The sequence below is a fragment of the Nematolebias whitei genome, chromosome 4, assembly GCF_014905685.2.
Source record: "Nematolebias whitei isolate Nwh7 chromosome 4, NemWhi1, whole genome shotgun sequence".
NCBI lineage: Eukaryota > Metazoa > Chordata > Actinopteri > Cyprinodontiformes > Rivulidae > Nematolebias > Nematolebias whitei.
In genome coordinates, this window is record NC_056501.1 from 15,311,783 (window position 1) to 15,327,280 (window position 15,498).

The window sequence follows — 15,498 nt, forward strand, 5'->3', positions numbered from 1 at the left end:
GCTTTGATGTGCTCACTTTTTTTAAATGCTTTATTAATAATAACACATTGGCTTCTTCTCACATCACCAGCAGCTGCTGCTGCTCCCTTCCTCTCTTTCTGAACCACATCCTTCATTCTTTCCATGCCTCAGCTGCTTCATCCCTCCCCAGCCCCTGAGCCCTGTCTCAGGATTGGCCCGTTTGGGTTTTAGAAGGAGGATTATAAGGAAAGGCAGGGGTCTCGAGAAGAAGAGTGACAAAGACCTATCGGAGGGCAGAGGGTGTGCGGCGCTGCAACATCATTGGTTGCCGAAGAAATCAAACACATCCTAATTTCGTGCACCTCTCTGAGCGCTATATATTTTATTATTCTTGCCTAGAGATGAGGAGCATGAGGGAGGAAATATGGGGTGGAGCAGGGGGCTTTGAGTTTCTGTTTGTGAGTGCGTTTGCTCATGCGTGCGCGCTTACATGTCAGTAAACACATAAATTCTGAAGGATGAGCATGTAGACACTGATAGTACTCACCTCCTCTGATTTTGGCCAAAGTACAAAGCAGCCTGCGCGTTTCTGCTGCTGTCCAAGATAAACATTATGAATGGGATGCCTGATTCATTATGTTCTGAATCACCTCCTTTTCTCAGCTTCATCACCGGTTGCTTTATTATAAGTGAAAAACAAATGTTGATCCCACTTTCAAAATCTCATTATTGGATTATTTCTGTTTAATTCTAGTATTTAAGGATTAAAAACAAGGTTTGAATATCCAGCAACAAGCTTATTTAAAAATTGTCCTTGTAGAGCCTGCGGTGCGCTCTTCCCCTATTTCCTTGGTTTTTTTTTGTGTTTTTTTTTGGGGGGGGGGGGGTTGATTTTGGCTGTAAAATGATGGGAGCTACAGCCCACTCGCTCCTCCTCACCCATAATAGATCTGAGTGGTCTGAGCGCCCTCAAAGGGGCACCTGGCTCCCCTCTCTATCCTTGGCTCAATCGATTGCTGAGGCCATCTCAGTGCAGAGACCAGGGGTCAGCTTCAAAGGCGTCCTGCCCACTTCCTGCCACCTGGTGTTTCACATCGTGCGAAGGGTACTCTTTTTTTTCTTCTCCAGTCCCTCCACCCTGCGCTACTTCTCCACGATGAACAGGTTAAGGACACAGAGCCAGTGCAGCTCCTCCCTGTGATCTCCTGCTGCCTGCTCCCAAGACACCCACATGCAGAGAGAGGGTGAGAGATCAGTCCCACATAAACACAGTCACAATTACACCACCATTTGATGTCAAAATCTGCTTTTGATTTAATTATAGCCCGAGAATGCACACCTCTGTACAATGAAGCAATTTGACAAATTTTTGGCCAGGGTTACATTTTCATTTGTATCTGCAGTGCTGGCATGGGTCATATAACCTTAAATCTCTTATCTAGACTTATTTTTTTCTTTGCATAAATATATTTGTAACGTTTTCTCAATTTGAATGACAAAATAACCACATCAAACAACAAAAGCAATATTTAATGCATGCATTTTAATCACATTATGCTATGTATATGGTTGCTCTGTTTTTACAGCTCAATTTAAATTAGGCAAGGGCTGAGTTCACATCAATCAGCCTCAAGTTTGTGACCACTGAGGGGTGAAGTGAGGTTGTTCCAACAGAATAATCATCTGGAAAAACTTAAAATAACCCCATTTTAAATTATTATTCAAACATTCCTTGTGGACACAAACTAATCAAGAACAGGTAAACATAAAAATTACAATAAGTATGAGAGATTCGGCCATCGGATGACATGTTTAAAAAGCAAGCTTAGTTCAAAAATACCCCACAATCTATAGCAGGGGTGTCAAACTCACTTACAAAAGGGGGCCAAAATTAAACCCTTTTTCAAGCTAAGGGCCGGTTTCAGAATCTACATTAACTCAAGTTAGATACCCATCATCTTTTCTTGGTTGCAGGTTCCTCAACAAGAGTTTGATTGGTCTCATTTGAAGTTCTCTGTTGCACTTTTAACATCATAATCAAAGATTACTGAAAAAAAATCAAAGTGATCAAAGTATTTTACATTTAAAATAACATCTTGGGGGCCAGATAAGATGTTAACGAGGGCCACATTTGACCCCTGGGCCTTGAGTTTGACACATATGATCTATAGGGTCTGCTACTATTATGGGCACTTCAAGACAGTTTCAGCGTACTCTGATTGGTCTGATCAGCTTAGGTGGCAATTGTTAGGAATGGTCATAAAGTTTTGGCTGATCAACGTATAATAGCGCAATGAATAAAAACCCTTCTTGGCTCTCACTTGGAGCATGTTTCATTAATAACTGGATCAACAGATCTGCTGTGGTATGAATAACTCTCTCTTTCCCCGTTGGTCCCGTAACAAATGGCAGGGCGCTCGGACACTCCGTGTCTCCACCAGGGCTGTCGTACATTTAGCTCCAAGAATACGTATTAATCAATCGTGATTTTCTTCCTTTTTTTTTTTTCTTACTGTTTATGAAGCTCGGCCATCCCCCCACCCCCCAATACGTTAGCAGATCTCAGTATGTCCACTTCACTTGTGAACAGGGATGAGAAGAAGAAAGAGGGAGAGGAAATAAAGGTCTGAGGAGTTTGGCAACGGCAAGATGGAGGCTGAGACAGATGGCATGAAGTCTGCAGCACTCTGGCGTGGCTCGCCTGGTGCTAAAATCCTCCTCTCTCACATTCCAACAAATCCTACCAGGAGGCTGCGGAGTCTGTCGCACCACTCCAAGGACCCACACGGCTCTCCTTCTCCCTCTTCCCCCAACATTAAATGCACCCCTCTCAACAGTCTCAGAGTCTCTGACCATGTATCACATTTATCAGTGCGTACGTATTCACACCTAAAGGTGCACTTTCAAGAGGCCTCGTGACGGCTCACCTGCTCTTGTGGGGGGAATAATTTGGAGAGGTGGCTTTTATTGTGATTCCAATGTTCAAATCATATTTTGGGCCAAATCTTGAAAGAAACAGCACAATCCATTAGAGGACGAAGCCGTAAGAAGCTTTCTGATTAGTCCCATGGTCTGCATCTGGCCAAAGAGTTGAGCAGAGATGAACCCAGTATCAGTCCAAGCAGCTCAGTTCAAGGCTTCCTGCGGGTCTTTAAATCCAAAGTGGACCATAAGTGTGACTGTGATTACACACTAAGTACAATAAACAGAACTTGATCACAGACTTCACTCGACAACTTTCCATCCAGACACCGAACGGCTGGTTTTCATTTGAGCGTCTAAAACGCCAACTCTGAATGACTCATCTCGTAAGAACGATCTCGTTGTGTGAATGTTAATGAAGCATTCACACTATTGTGATCCATTTTTCTTCCATGCGTTTTTCTGCATCATTCTCGTTCCACAATTTTTGTTCTATTTCAACAAATCATAAATCAAAATGTTCAGCTCTTTCAGGACAGTTCTGCTATGACTTTTGGTACTGGTGCAACTTTAGCTTTTTGAAATATTTAGTTATTTCTGCCATTTTTTTCTCACAGAATATTAAGTGAGCTCATTTTACATCCTTCATATTTTTATATGTGTTTACAAACTTTTACTGTTCCTTTCACATTTTGTTATTTTTCAGCTTCTTTCAGCTTCCTTGTGCAAGTTAAAACTTTTTTCCAGCTACTTTCAGCTACTTTCAGCTGTTTTGTGCTCTTTTCTGATTCTTTCTTCTGACTACAACATTGTTGTGTTTTTTCTAAATTCTTTCTGCTAATATTTCAACTGTTGCGTTCCTTTCAGCTTACTTTTGCTAGTTTCACTTACTGTATTTCAGCTACTATTTAGCTGTTTTATGCTCATTTTAGCTTCTTCAACTAATTCCAAATTTTTTTGCATTAATTTCAACTTCTTTATGCCTAATTCAGTGAAAATGTGTTCACTTCCTTCTGACAATTGGTTCTTTATGTTTTTTTTTTTTTTTTAGCTACTTTTTAGTTGGATTTTATTTTTATTTTTTGGCTAATTTCAGCATTTTTAGGTAATTTCCACTTTTTTGTGCTCATTTCTGCTTCTTTAGCTTAATTGGGCAATTGTGTTCTTTCTGGTTTCTTTTGCTAATATAAGCCTACTTTATCTTTTTAGCTATCTTGTTTGTGTTTTTAGCTATTTTTGGCTTTTTTCAGATAAATTCATCTTTTTCATGCAATTTCTGCTACTTTCAGCCTAATTAACGTATTTATGCTAATTTTAGCTTGCTATGCTCCTATCAGCTTAATTATGCTAGTTTTAGCTATTGCTGCCATTTCAGCTACTGTTTAGCTGTTTCTGTGCTTATTTCAGCTTTTTAAGCTAATTTCACATTTTCAACTAATTTCTTTTCTTTCCACTTCATTCTGGTAGTTTAAGTTTCTTTCTGCCTTTTAGCTACTTTTCAGCTGTTTCTTTTGCTATTTTTTTCCTGCTACTTTCAGCTTATTTAAATCTTTTTCAGCAAATATGTGTTCTTTCTGCTTTCTTCTGATAATTTAGGCTCATTTTTCCATTTCAGCATGCCTTTTTTAGCTAATTTCAGCTATTTCTCATCAAGTTCTTCTGCCATAAGCATTCACACTGCAATTTCACAGGAAATGCAATTTCTCTAATTTATTTTAGTTTCTGCTTTCTCTCACTTTCTCTCGCCTCACGTCTTTTTCTCCTTATCTTTCCGCCTGCCTTGTGTTTGTTCTAATGAATGACTTCTGAGATAACGTGCTGCTGTGAGGGGGGGGTCACAGAGGGCCTCAGAATCACATTACTGTTAATGATAATAAAAAGAACAATCTGCGCTAAACCACTTGGATGTTTTCTTTTCTCTCCCCACATGGACTGAATGTTTTATCTGGGATTGTTTTTAAGTGTTGTCATGTTTGAAAGTCTGTGCAATTAAAATGCACTCTAAATACTGTGTTGTGTTTTGATGCAAGCATTGTCTGTTGGCATTAAAAAGGGTGTGCTCTAATAATAAAAAAAAAAAAGGTTACACCATTGTGCCATCTGAGTTACAAAGTACATGCAAAACATCATCTACCGAGAGGGCGCGGCAGAAGAAAACATACCCTACGGTAACATTTTAAGTGCTCATCGAATACTAAAAACACTTTAACTGCAACACGTAACTTCTAACAACCAGGAAGGAGTTATGCTACGGTGCTTTGTTCACGTGGCATCAATATTTACCAGACAAAGGTTTACATTTTCACAGCTTTTTTTCAACTTTATGAAAACTAATTTAAAGGAATGTCAAGGAAAATATATAAAAAAGTCTCAACATAAACTTTTCTATTGTTTAAACACTTGCAGTACAAAAAAAAGAGTTGAATTTTCATCACCCAAGAGGAAAACTCCTCCTGAAACAGTTTGAGAAGAAAGTTTGGAGCCCAAAATATGAAACACATTGACTCAGCTCCACTTATGTCTTGTCTCTCAACATGCCATACGTTTGGGATATTTAGATAATGTGGCATTCACAGGTGGATTAGTTGTGACTTTTCCCTCCCACCACAGTTGCTGGCCGTCCTTCCTGCATGGCAGGGCAGTGTGGTGTCCCCAGGCTCCTTGGTGCTCCAGCTGTCACCCACGGATGGGAAAGTGGTGGGGTCGGTGGCTCCCCTGCGTGGCTCCTGGCAGCATTCCGCCCATCCTAGCCTGGTGAAAGGGCAGAGCTGGAGAGTCCAGTCTTGCAGTGGACTGATCCAGGGCCAGCCCTCTATTAGCCACCGTCAGAGCCAAAGGTCAGCTAAGGCCATGTGGATGGGTCCTGCGTGACTCACTCTCACATCCAGGGAGCGAGTCCTTGTCACTTTGGTCACATGCGGATGAAGCCCCCTCTCATCTCCCTGATGAGTTAATGTGTCCCACTCACTCACACTCATCTTATTAATTTTTTAGTTTTTGGTTTGATGCCACATTATATTTTATTGTTGCTTTTTGTGTTAATGCTTTCTATCGCTCACCAAATAAAAAGAAAATCTTCCCTGTTATTTTCTCCCACAGAAATTGCTTAATAAATGAGCAGGCCCTGATTTGCACTGATGATCACAAAGCAACACAATTGCTTCAAATTGCTCGCACATCGCTCTCATCACCGAGTGGCAACTGCTGCCTGGTGTGGCTTACATGGATCCAGCCGGGCTGTGAAAGGGGGATAATTGTAGCGCTAAACGCAGTTGAAGCTGACAGGATCCATTTCTTGACTTGTCAAGGGCAGTGGAGATAGAGTGGGTCATTCCGGGGTCTGTACACAGACAGGCAGATGAATTTATGTTCAGCAACACATGTGCACACATGTGGACACAGGAACACACACCCAGACAGACACAATCAGGCTCCACAGAGATGATTGTCTCTCGCTTCTCTCAGGTTGTGTGTGCGTTTTCCAGCCATAGAGACCTCATCCTGGGAAATTGAGCAATTTCTGATTGAAAATAGTACCGGTAATTAGAGCACTCACTATTTGTAACCACTTGGCATTGCATTAGTATGCAAAGCTGGCTGCCAGCTTATCTTGGGGAAAACGTTTGTTTCCTTAATTGCCCTCTTAGGACAAAAGTGAACGGTGTGGGTGGGGAGGGAAGAGAGTAAAAACATTAACGTGCTGCAGAAAGAATGGAGCCTGGTGCGTTCAGGGGATGTGACTCCCTGAACAGAGGGGTTAAACTCCTAATGGACGGTGCAACACACATGGACCCGGAGCACACCCACACTCTTGGATTGGCACATGGACGACGCAGATACAACCATTGGCCCGCGCATCCCAGGATGCACACGTCGGACTCTATAAAGACAAGAATGCACGAAACAAAATTAGACGTGAAAGTTGTGCTAATGAATTAAATGATATTTTTCATGAAACGATCCAAGAGGCATAGCAGGAAACTTGCTTTCTTTAGTTCTCTCATTACCACGTTTGATGCATTTTCTTTTGGAAACATTTAGAAAATCAGAACTTTCACTTTCATGTGGAGAAAACAAAACTTGGTGTAAAATTAAAAGTCACTTGGTGTCATCTATAGGTTATAGAAGACGGAGCGTTCTTTTCGACACTTCATCAGTGCAGCTAAAAAGTATTTATTATTAGACAACTCCTACACGCGTCTGTCATATTTCTCATAACTCGTCACATATACTTTCTGTCCCTTTTAACTATTTTGTCAAGTTCTAACATTCATTTCTGACCAGAACCACACATTTCCATTTGAAAAGTGACACAAAATGCTGCAGTTAACCTTAAAGTTGCTGAAATAAGCTCTAATTTTCCTGATTGTTGAGATGGACCTGATTGTGAGGCATTCTTCATTTGATAAAACACAGAGGAGATGTTGCAGGCTTTAAATATTTTGAGGAAAATCACTTTTTTAACATTTATATAAAAAATGTATTTTTATTTAAACAAACACAAATACTTCTCTCAATAAAGACTTTTTATGAAACAAATTGTGATCCTTTATTTTTTTTAACATGTAAATTAATATTCTCTTAAAGCAGATTTAAGGGGCACTGATAAGTTCAGACCTTAGGTGCAATATGCATGGAATGTAGAAATAATAGTTTTCTGATGTGTGTTCTCTCTGCTGAAGAGGTGATCTCCCAAAGTTTGAAGTCCTCATTTAGATTATAATAAACTAGATGCAAAAATGTCATTAAAAGTGTCAAATGTGTGAGAAAAACAAACAAACAAACATAAAAAAATCAACCATTTAAATGTGACATGATCTCAGATTTTTTTTTGAATAATAAAGATGATTAAAAAATAGAGTTAAAACAAATTTCTAGATTGACTTGTGATTTCGTTTCCATTCCCGATGCAACGGAAATGTTTCTCAACAAATGATTTAAATTAATCTGAAGACATTTTTAGGCTGTAACTGAAAAGTTTCCAACATCTCAGTTCCAATAGGGACATTATTACAAAAATATCTTTAAATTAAGCAAATTAACGAGGAACAAAATAAAGACAAACGCAAAAAGCAGAAACGTGCACAATTTTAATGTTGTGGAACAGAAACAACCGAATCCCTCAGAGCTGCAGGTGAATGGACTGTGGGCCTGGAGGCCTTCTGAAACAAAATACATCTCACATATTGTTTGATTTGAATTTGCATTATCCAAACTGTTATCAGGCAGCTGCTGCGTTTTCCTCAGAAGCGCCAGTACAAATTCATTTAATTAGAGGTGTGTGTGTGTGTGTGTGTGTGTGGGGGGGGGGGACTTTTAAACTTCCATTTAGTCTTTATTAAAACAACATTTTTCAGGCAGCCCCGCCCCAAAACATTTCAAATCAGTTAAATTAGAAACAAAAAGAACAAACGAGCTACGATTCTGTTCATTGAATCAGCTGTTCCATTTGATGACTTATATGATCATAACAGGAGATGCGCGCGAACGATCAGATTGACGCCCCAGAATAAGGTGTCCGCGCGCGCTCGTGAGCGAGCGGCAGGTGCTGATGAGACCGCACTTTAAAAGTGTGCTCAACGTTGAAACACGTCCTGAGAAACGTCGGAATGAATGAAATCCATCAAACAAGTCGTAAGTAATTGTGATGATCGTCACCTGAGCTTTCATTTAAAGTGTTTTCAAAACTTTTTGGATTCTTTTTGGATCATTTAAATAGTGGCACCTAGACTTGTTACTTATCAAAGCATGTTTTTTAAAGGAAAGCTGATTATAAAGCTGAACTTTTTCGATAATCTGTTCATAATATATATATATATATATATATATATATATATATATATATATATATATATATATATATATATATATATATATATATATAATTAATGCAAGTATTAAGACAAGAATGCATGGAGGTTTGCGCACACAGGTGTGTTTGTTTGAATTAGCTTCACCTGAAAATAATACTAAAACAGACTCCAGATCATTGTTCTCCCCTGACCGCCTGCGACGCGTCTTCATTTCGCCAAACCTGCCACATGAATGCTGCGTTGCTTCAAAAGGACACCCCTCCGCCCCCCCTCTTTTTTTAGCTCATCTCCGGGGAGAGTTGGAGAATGCAAAGACTTCCTTAATGTTGTAAGGACTAAAATGGCTTTAGGAAAGCTGAATCAGTGTCTGTGTGTACACAACCTGGCCAACAAAAGCGGGGGCTAATCCAACCCAAATGGCACAATGCGCAGGGCCCTGTTTACACGGGCTATACCCACAGAGGGCCTCCGCCTCGTCCTGCCTGCATCACAGATCTGACTGAGGGGGTTTTCTTGTTCTTATCTGGCCTATTTGGAAATTAAAATCCATAAAAATCACTGCTGGAATCAACATAAACCACAAAACGGAAAACGCCGTAACGCGGCGCCTTTCAATAAATGAGGAGCCATTACAGATTTAGATTTTATTTTAGGGCAAATCAGATTCAATTTTACTCAGGCCAAAATAATAATAATAATAATAATAATAATAATAATAATAATAATAGTAATAAAAAGAAAAAAAACGCAACATAACTAGAATGATAGAAATTTCAGACGCACGCATGCACCAAATACATAAATACATAAATAAATAAATAAAAAATCAGTGTCTTCAGTCCTTTTTTTTATGAAACACGCAGCTCATTAACATAAATCACCTCTCTGAATTAAAGCAAATCCAACCTGAAGATTTCAAACAAGCCCAAAGTGAGCTCAGTGCGCAGACTCCAGAGCTGAGTTCATTAGCAAAAGGAGAAGATAAAAAAAACACGCACAAATGATCAAAATGGAAGGCTTCACCATTAACAAGTAATATGAAAAAACATCATTTTTATGAACCACTCAGAGTTTTTGTTGTTTCTTGTGGTAAACTAAAATATCACTTTCTGCTGTTTGATGACGTCATAATCATTCATAAAGCGCACCTAGACAGGCCTTCAGTGTGCACCGACTAAATTATATTTAGCCGAACTTATTAAAGTTCAAAACGCATAAAATGAAACAAAGTGCGACTCTAAACAAATAAAAATCCCACTTCTACTTTTATTTAATTTAATGGAAATGGTTAACAGGCAGATTAAGGGAACAACAATAAAAATACAGTAGTTTATTGTTTTTATTTGGATTTCTTTTCACTTTGCACCTATTGACTGTTTAGAAAATGAAGAGGTCGATTATTTTTTTTAATGACTTTTATTACAGTCTCAGATTTCCTCTTTAATCGACTTAGAGGCATTTCCATCCTCCCTGCGTCTGTATAGGTGCGCTCCACCGTCTCCGTAATTTCACCCCCCCCCCCCCCTCTCACCCCCCAGAAGGAGGGTGGTATAATTACTGTGGCACTGCCAGGTAAATTCCGCTGCTAAATTGAAATATTCTGCTTTTAATCCTCACTAAACTCTAATTCTCAGGACCCGGAGACGCGCGTAAAGAAGAGGAGTCATGCGGAGCACCCCGCTGCTTCTCCAGGTGAACGTCGCAGGGTGGGGGTTGGATTGGGGTGGGGGGGTGGGGGGGTTCTCCGCTCGCGTCGCCATAAGCATAAAACAACATTACTACTGATTTATCACCCATCGTTTGGACCCCCCTCGCAGAACTACAGCTTCACCATTTGTGTTGAAAACAGGCGGGGAAATGTTGCATAATGAAGAGCAGCTTGTTGTGGGGATATTTTAAACTTAAATGAACGCGTCATGAATAAAACTCCCCTGCATGCTCACCCCCACCCCTCCACCCCTTCTTCCTCTAACAAGAGAACAGGTGAGCTTGTTTATGTAAATGAATCCGGAGCTGCTAAATCTGTGCCACTTGTTTTGGCTTAGAAAAAAAAAAAGATAGAAAGTAGCTTCTCGCCAAACATTTAAATTAACATCTTCCTCTTCTTAAAAGCAAAAAGCACAACAAGATTCCCCTTTTTTCCCTTCTCTTTTAGTATTTTCACTCTTACAGGAGTAAACACATGGTGGAAGTTTGCACACTCCATTTGTCACGGTGCAGCCTCCCCATATCTTTAATTTGTAGTCACCAGGAATAAACGGCTGAAATCTCAGCTCTGGCAGCTCCCATGTCAGTCTGCAGGAGTGGGTGACAGAGAACAGCAGGCAGATAGCATGCTAAAATCGCATCACTAGAGACCTCACATCAAAGTAGACCAAACCTCATATTGAGTGAACTTTTAAGCCAGAAAGGCTGTGTGACATCAGAGCACCTAAAATGTGACTGTCACTTTTTTTTTTTTTTTGTCAAACTTTGCAGAACACAAGCTCAAAGACTCAAGAAGTACTCAGAGGCGAGCACTGTTCAAACACGTGCACTAAGATTAGCAGCCTTTGTCTTACGGGAACCTCAAAGACCAATTAGTTTGAGACGACGATTGTGACGAATTTGACAAAAAAAAAAAAAAGATGATAGACACCACGTTGGCAAGTGAGCAAACATGGCTGGGGATTTCACTCAAGCGGAGTCATTGACAAGACACTGTCAGAAAATGTGTCAGCTTCAGCAGACCTGCCAGCTGACAGTGATACAGTTTGGGACTGAGACTGATCAATTCCCCAAATGCCAAAGAGACATAACAGCACTTTATTTCAAGTAGAAGTATTCCATCCTTGGATGTATTGTCAACTTTTTATTTGCATCTGAAGCCCTCAGCATCTCAAGATAAGAAGTAAAAAAGGAAAAACAAAAGAGCTGTGCTATATTTACTTGGGGTTTCAAAACTTTAACCAAAAGTCTTTGACCTCTCAATTTGGACACATGGTGGAAGTATCTTGTCCTGCGCAGGGTTTTGTTGTTTAATGTACACCAATCCAACGCCTCCAATGGTTAGGCTCATTTCGGGCCACTTTTTTCTGAAGTGAAATTCAATACTCAAAGCATTTTCCCCTTCAAAGTCGTCCCCTGTTGTGCTTTGTGACCACAATAGTGTCAATCTCGTACTTTCAAAGCCTCGTCTGCACGTCAGTGTTGAGTAGCTGTCTATATGTGCCTCCGGATGGAGTTAGAGCTTTGATGGCCGGGCTGAAAACAGTTTGAAACGTTATGGCAAAAAAATTGGAGTGGCAAAAAAAAAAAAAAAAGAAGTATCGATTGGATTTGCCTGCACGTGAAATTTGACCTGTGATTTGTGAAGTTGCCACAATGGTTGTAAAATTGAAAGAAAGAAAAAAATGATGCCGTTCAAAATAATTTCTTCAGCTGCAGGAGGGGAACTCCCAATCAGCTGTAATCCACATTTACGAGTAATTTGTAGATCCGTGGATCATATTTCAGAAAATAAAGCCTCAAACTGCACATGAACATATTCAGAATTTGCTTGTAATCAAACAAAGAAAGTAAAAGTTTCATCAGATGATATTAAAAAAATAATCAAAACAAGTTATCAAACTGAAAAAACGCTGCCTTTTTAAAGCAGATTAAAGACTAGAATAATCTACACACACAGCTCGTTTTGTTATAGATCTGCCTAATTAGCCTCAGGATCAAATTTGTACCTCTGTGAATCTTTCTTTTACTGATAGAAGTGTCAAAGCCCTGACGTTGGTGGGCATGAAAAAGCTCCCGCAGTTGTCCGAAACAACAGCCGTTTTCCAAACCTACACGTGAAGCCAAGTGATCGGGAATAATCAAATGACAACGATCAGAATGAAAAGAAAGAGGCAATCTCAATAAACTTTGTCATTCATCCATTCAAAGTTCAATCATATCAGAGGTGTTTTGCATAACTATGAGACCCTGGATCTAATCCTCAAAGGGTTTTCAGCCTACTTGGCTTTGCACTGTAGTCATTCAAGGTCGCAACCCGGTAGGAAATATGGGCTGCCATAGCAACACAAAGATGGCCTCTGAAGGCTTAGCATAATTCTCCCCTAATAGAAAAATAACAGCGGCAAATCCCATCCTTAGTGAACTCGCTTATTTGACAGAGGCAGACTCCCACCTGTGAAGCACATAGTCACAGCACCAATGCGCTAAGACTGCGATAAGATGAAAAAGAGTCCATCTCTGGATGGGGATGGGCGGCCTAAGCTCAGGCCAAATTCTTTCTCTTCTCTGAAGTGAGTCTCTGGCTAGCTTTGGGTTTTTGAGGCTGGACAATGCAAGCTGCCAAATGAATCACGCTCTCTATGTAGTACCTAACTTTGAAGTGCCTAAGCCATACTCTGAAAAAAAAAAAAAAAAAAAAAAACTTTTTGGCAAAAGGAGATGGCTTATATGGAGATCAAAACGGTGAATTGTTTTCACCCTCCCCTATGAGATAGTTTAAACTCAAAGAGATTTTTTTTCTTTTTTTTGGGAGCGGTTGGATTGGTCATACAGTATATCTGATAAAATCCCACCACTTCTAGTCCTCTCAAGGTGTTCTGCTGAGAGTGGAACGGTGCTACAGCCTTCTTGATTCTGATCACAAAACATGTGATCCTCCTCCCCCCACACTTTGTTGCCATGCAGGTAGCGCACAAATGGATTCTTGTCACTGTGTGAGTTGCATCAGGATGATGAGCACTGGGGAGAGAAGGAATTACTGGCACACTTTAGAGTGGGAGGCATGTAAGTTATCAGCCGTTACAACCGTGCATCGCTCCCTGCTTATCAAATCGCTAATGAGGAGCGGTATCCAGCAATGTTGCAACCATGGTGATGGAGGTAAAAACCAAAGGCTTCGTAAAGTCATTACAGTTAATCCCTCGATTATCACGAGGGTTACGTTGCACACACCACCGCGATAGGTGAAAAACTGCGATCACTATATTTGTTTTAATATTTATATATATTTTAAGGCTTTATAAACCCTTCTCACACTCTTGCAATGTTCTAAACTCTTAAACCAACGCAATTTTAACAACATATCTATATGTACTGTACAGTACTGCAAAATTTTACTCACCAGCTCTGCAGCAACTTGGTTCTGGTCAGGCTCGGTTCCAGTTTGGCAGACCTACCCTGCAGCGACGAAGCCCACCATCCAGGTTGATGTGCATGTGGATAATTGAACTTCAGAAAGCTTCAGGATTATTTGCGACTTTCCTGCCAGATTTGTGAGCTTAATAGATAGATCGTTACTTCTGACTTTGCATTGCAAAACTTTCCCTCCATTTCAGCAGAAAGCAGCGTCCGGAAGCCCTGTTGGATTCTGGGTAGTGTAGTTCTTTTGATTGGCTTTACAGTATAGACTTATTGAAAGAAAAATACAAAATGGCAGCGCCTGTTCAAAGTATTTTTTTGGTTAACATTTTATCCCGTACCATCCCAATCATGTGAGTAATATTAAAGTTGACAATCACATGTTGTGTACAATCTTACGTTGAAAAACTGTAAAAGAGTGAGTCTTTGAAAGTCGAACAGTGAAGTAGCAAGGGACTACTGTGCCACAAAAGCTAGTTGTGTAAACCAAATGATTGCTCAACACTAATATAAAGTAAAGTGCTATGTGTTGTTATCAATGTATGTTCCCGTACGATGTGAGTTCTCTGCATTTAACCCATCGCACCTGGATACACTCAGGTGGAGCAGCACCCGGGGAGCAATTAAGGATTAGGTGTCTTGCTCAGAGACACCACAACATGTGGGAATGGCTGGGTATCAAACCTAGGACTTTCAGGTCCCGAGTCAGCTGACTTACCTCTACCCCATCTACAAATGTAAAAAAAAGGGAGTGGTAGCTACGTAGGTATCAATCAACCTTTATTTATACAGGTAAATCCCATTGAGCCATTGAGGTATAGTCGAGAAATGAGATGCTACCTCTGCCGTGCACCTGAGTCAGCTGCTTTTTGTTTATTCTGCGTTCAACTGCTAAAACCTCATATTGTGGCTCGGCAGCCTCTTGTTCAGGTTTACAGTGTTTCATCCTGCTGTGACGAGTCCTGTTTCCCTGCTCCAAACTGTGTTGAACTGTCGTCACATCAGCAATGCTTTAATGTTTTATCAAGTTGATCAAGATGTCAAGATGACAAAATAGGACTAAAAGAGACATGATTACATTGAAACATCTTTTCACTTCAGGAGAAAAGTCTCTTGATTTGGGTTGTTTATCCCTTTGGTGCGTTATCTTAAAATTTCAATTTACCCGAGAATAATTATGCTTTATCTAAATATCTATGTGATTGTGATAACATGAGCTTGATACAATATTAATCGTAAGAGGCCCTTTTTTTAATCATGCAAATAAGAGTTCACCAGCTTTGTTTTTTTTTTTTATCAAGCTATCTTGTTGCTATTGGGCAGAAATGCAAAAATGATTTTAATATTTGATTTTCCCATAGTGTTCAGCCGTATTTATCTTAATAGTTTGCTGATAACATTATACATTTCTTTTTGCCTTTTCCCTCTAAAAGCTCCAGCTACTGGAGCCAAACATGTGTTATTGATTTCTTCACAGCAGAGTTGCATTAAACACATGTTGACATTTGTAATAACAATTTAAAGGTCTGGATCCAACAAATGGATTAATGAAGTCATCCTTGCACAGACTGTCCAACATGAGTCTGACTCCTGTTCGTGAAGTGAAAACCCATCGAACACCGACCGTTAGCCTCCTGTTTCACTGTCTTTACACTGATCACCTTCCCACATCAAA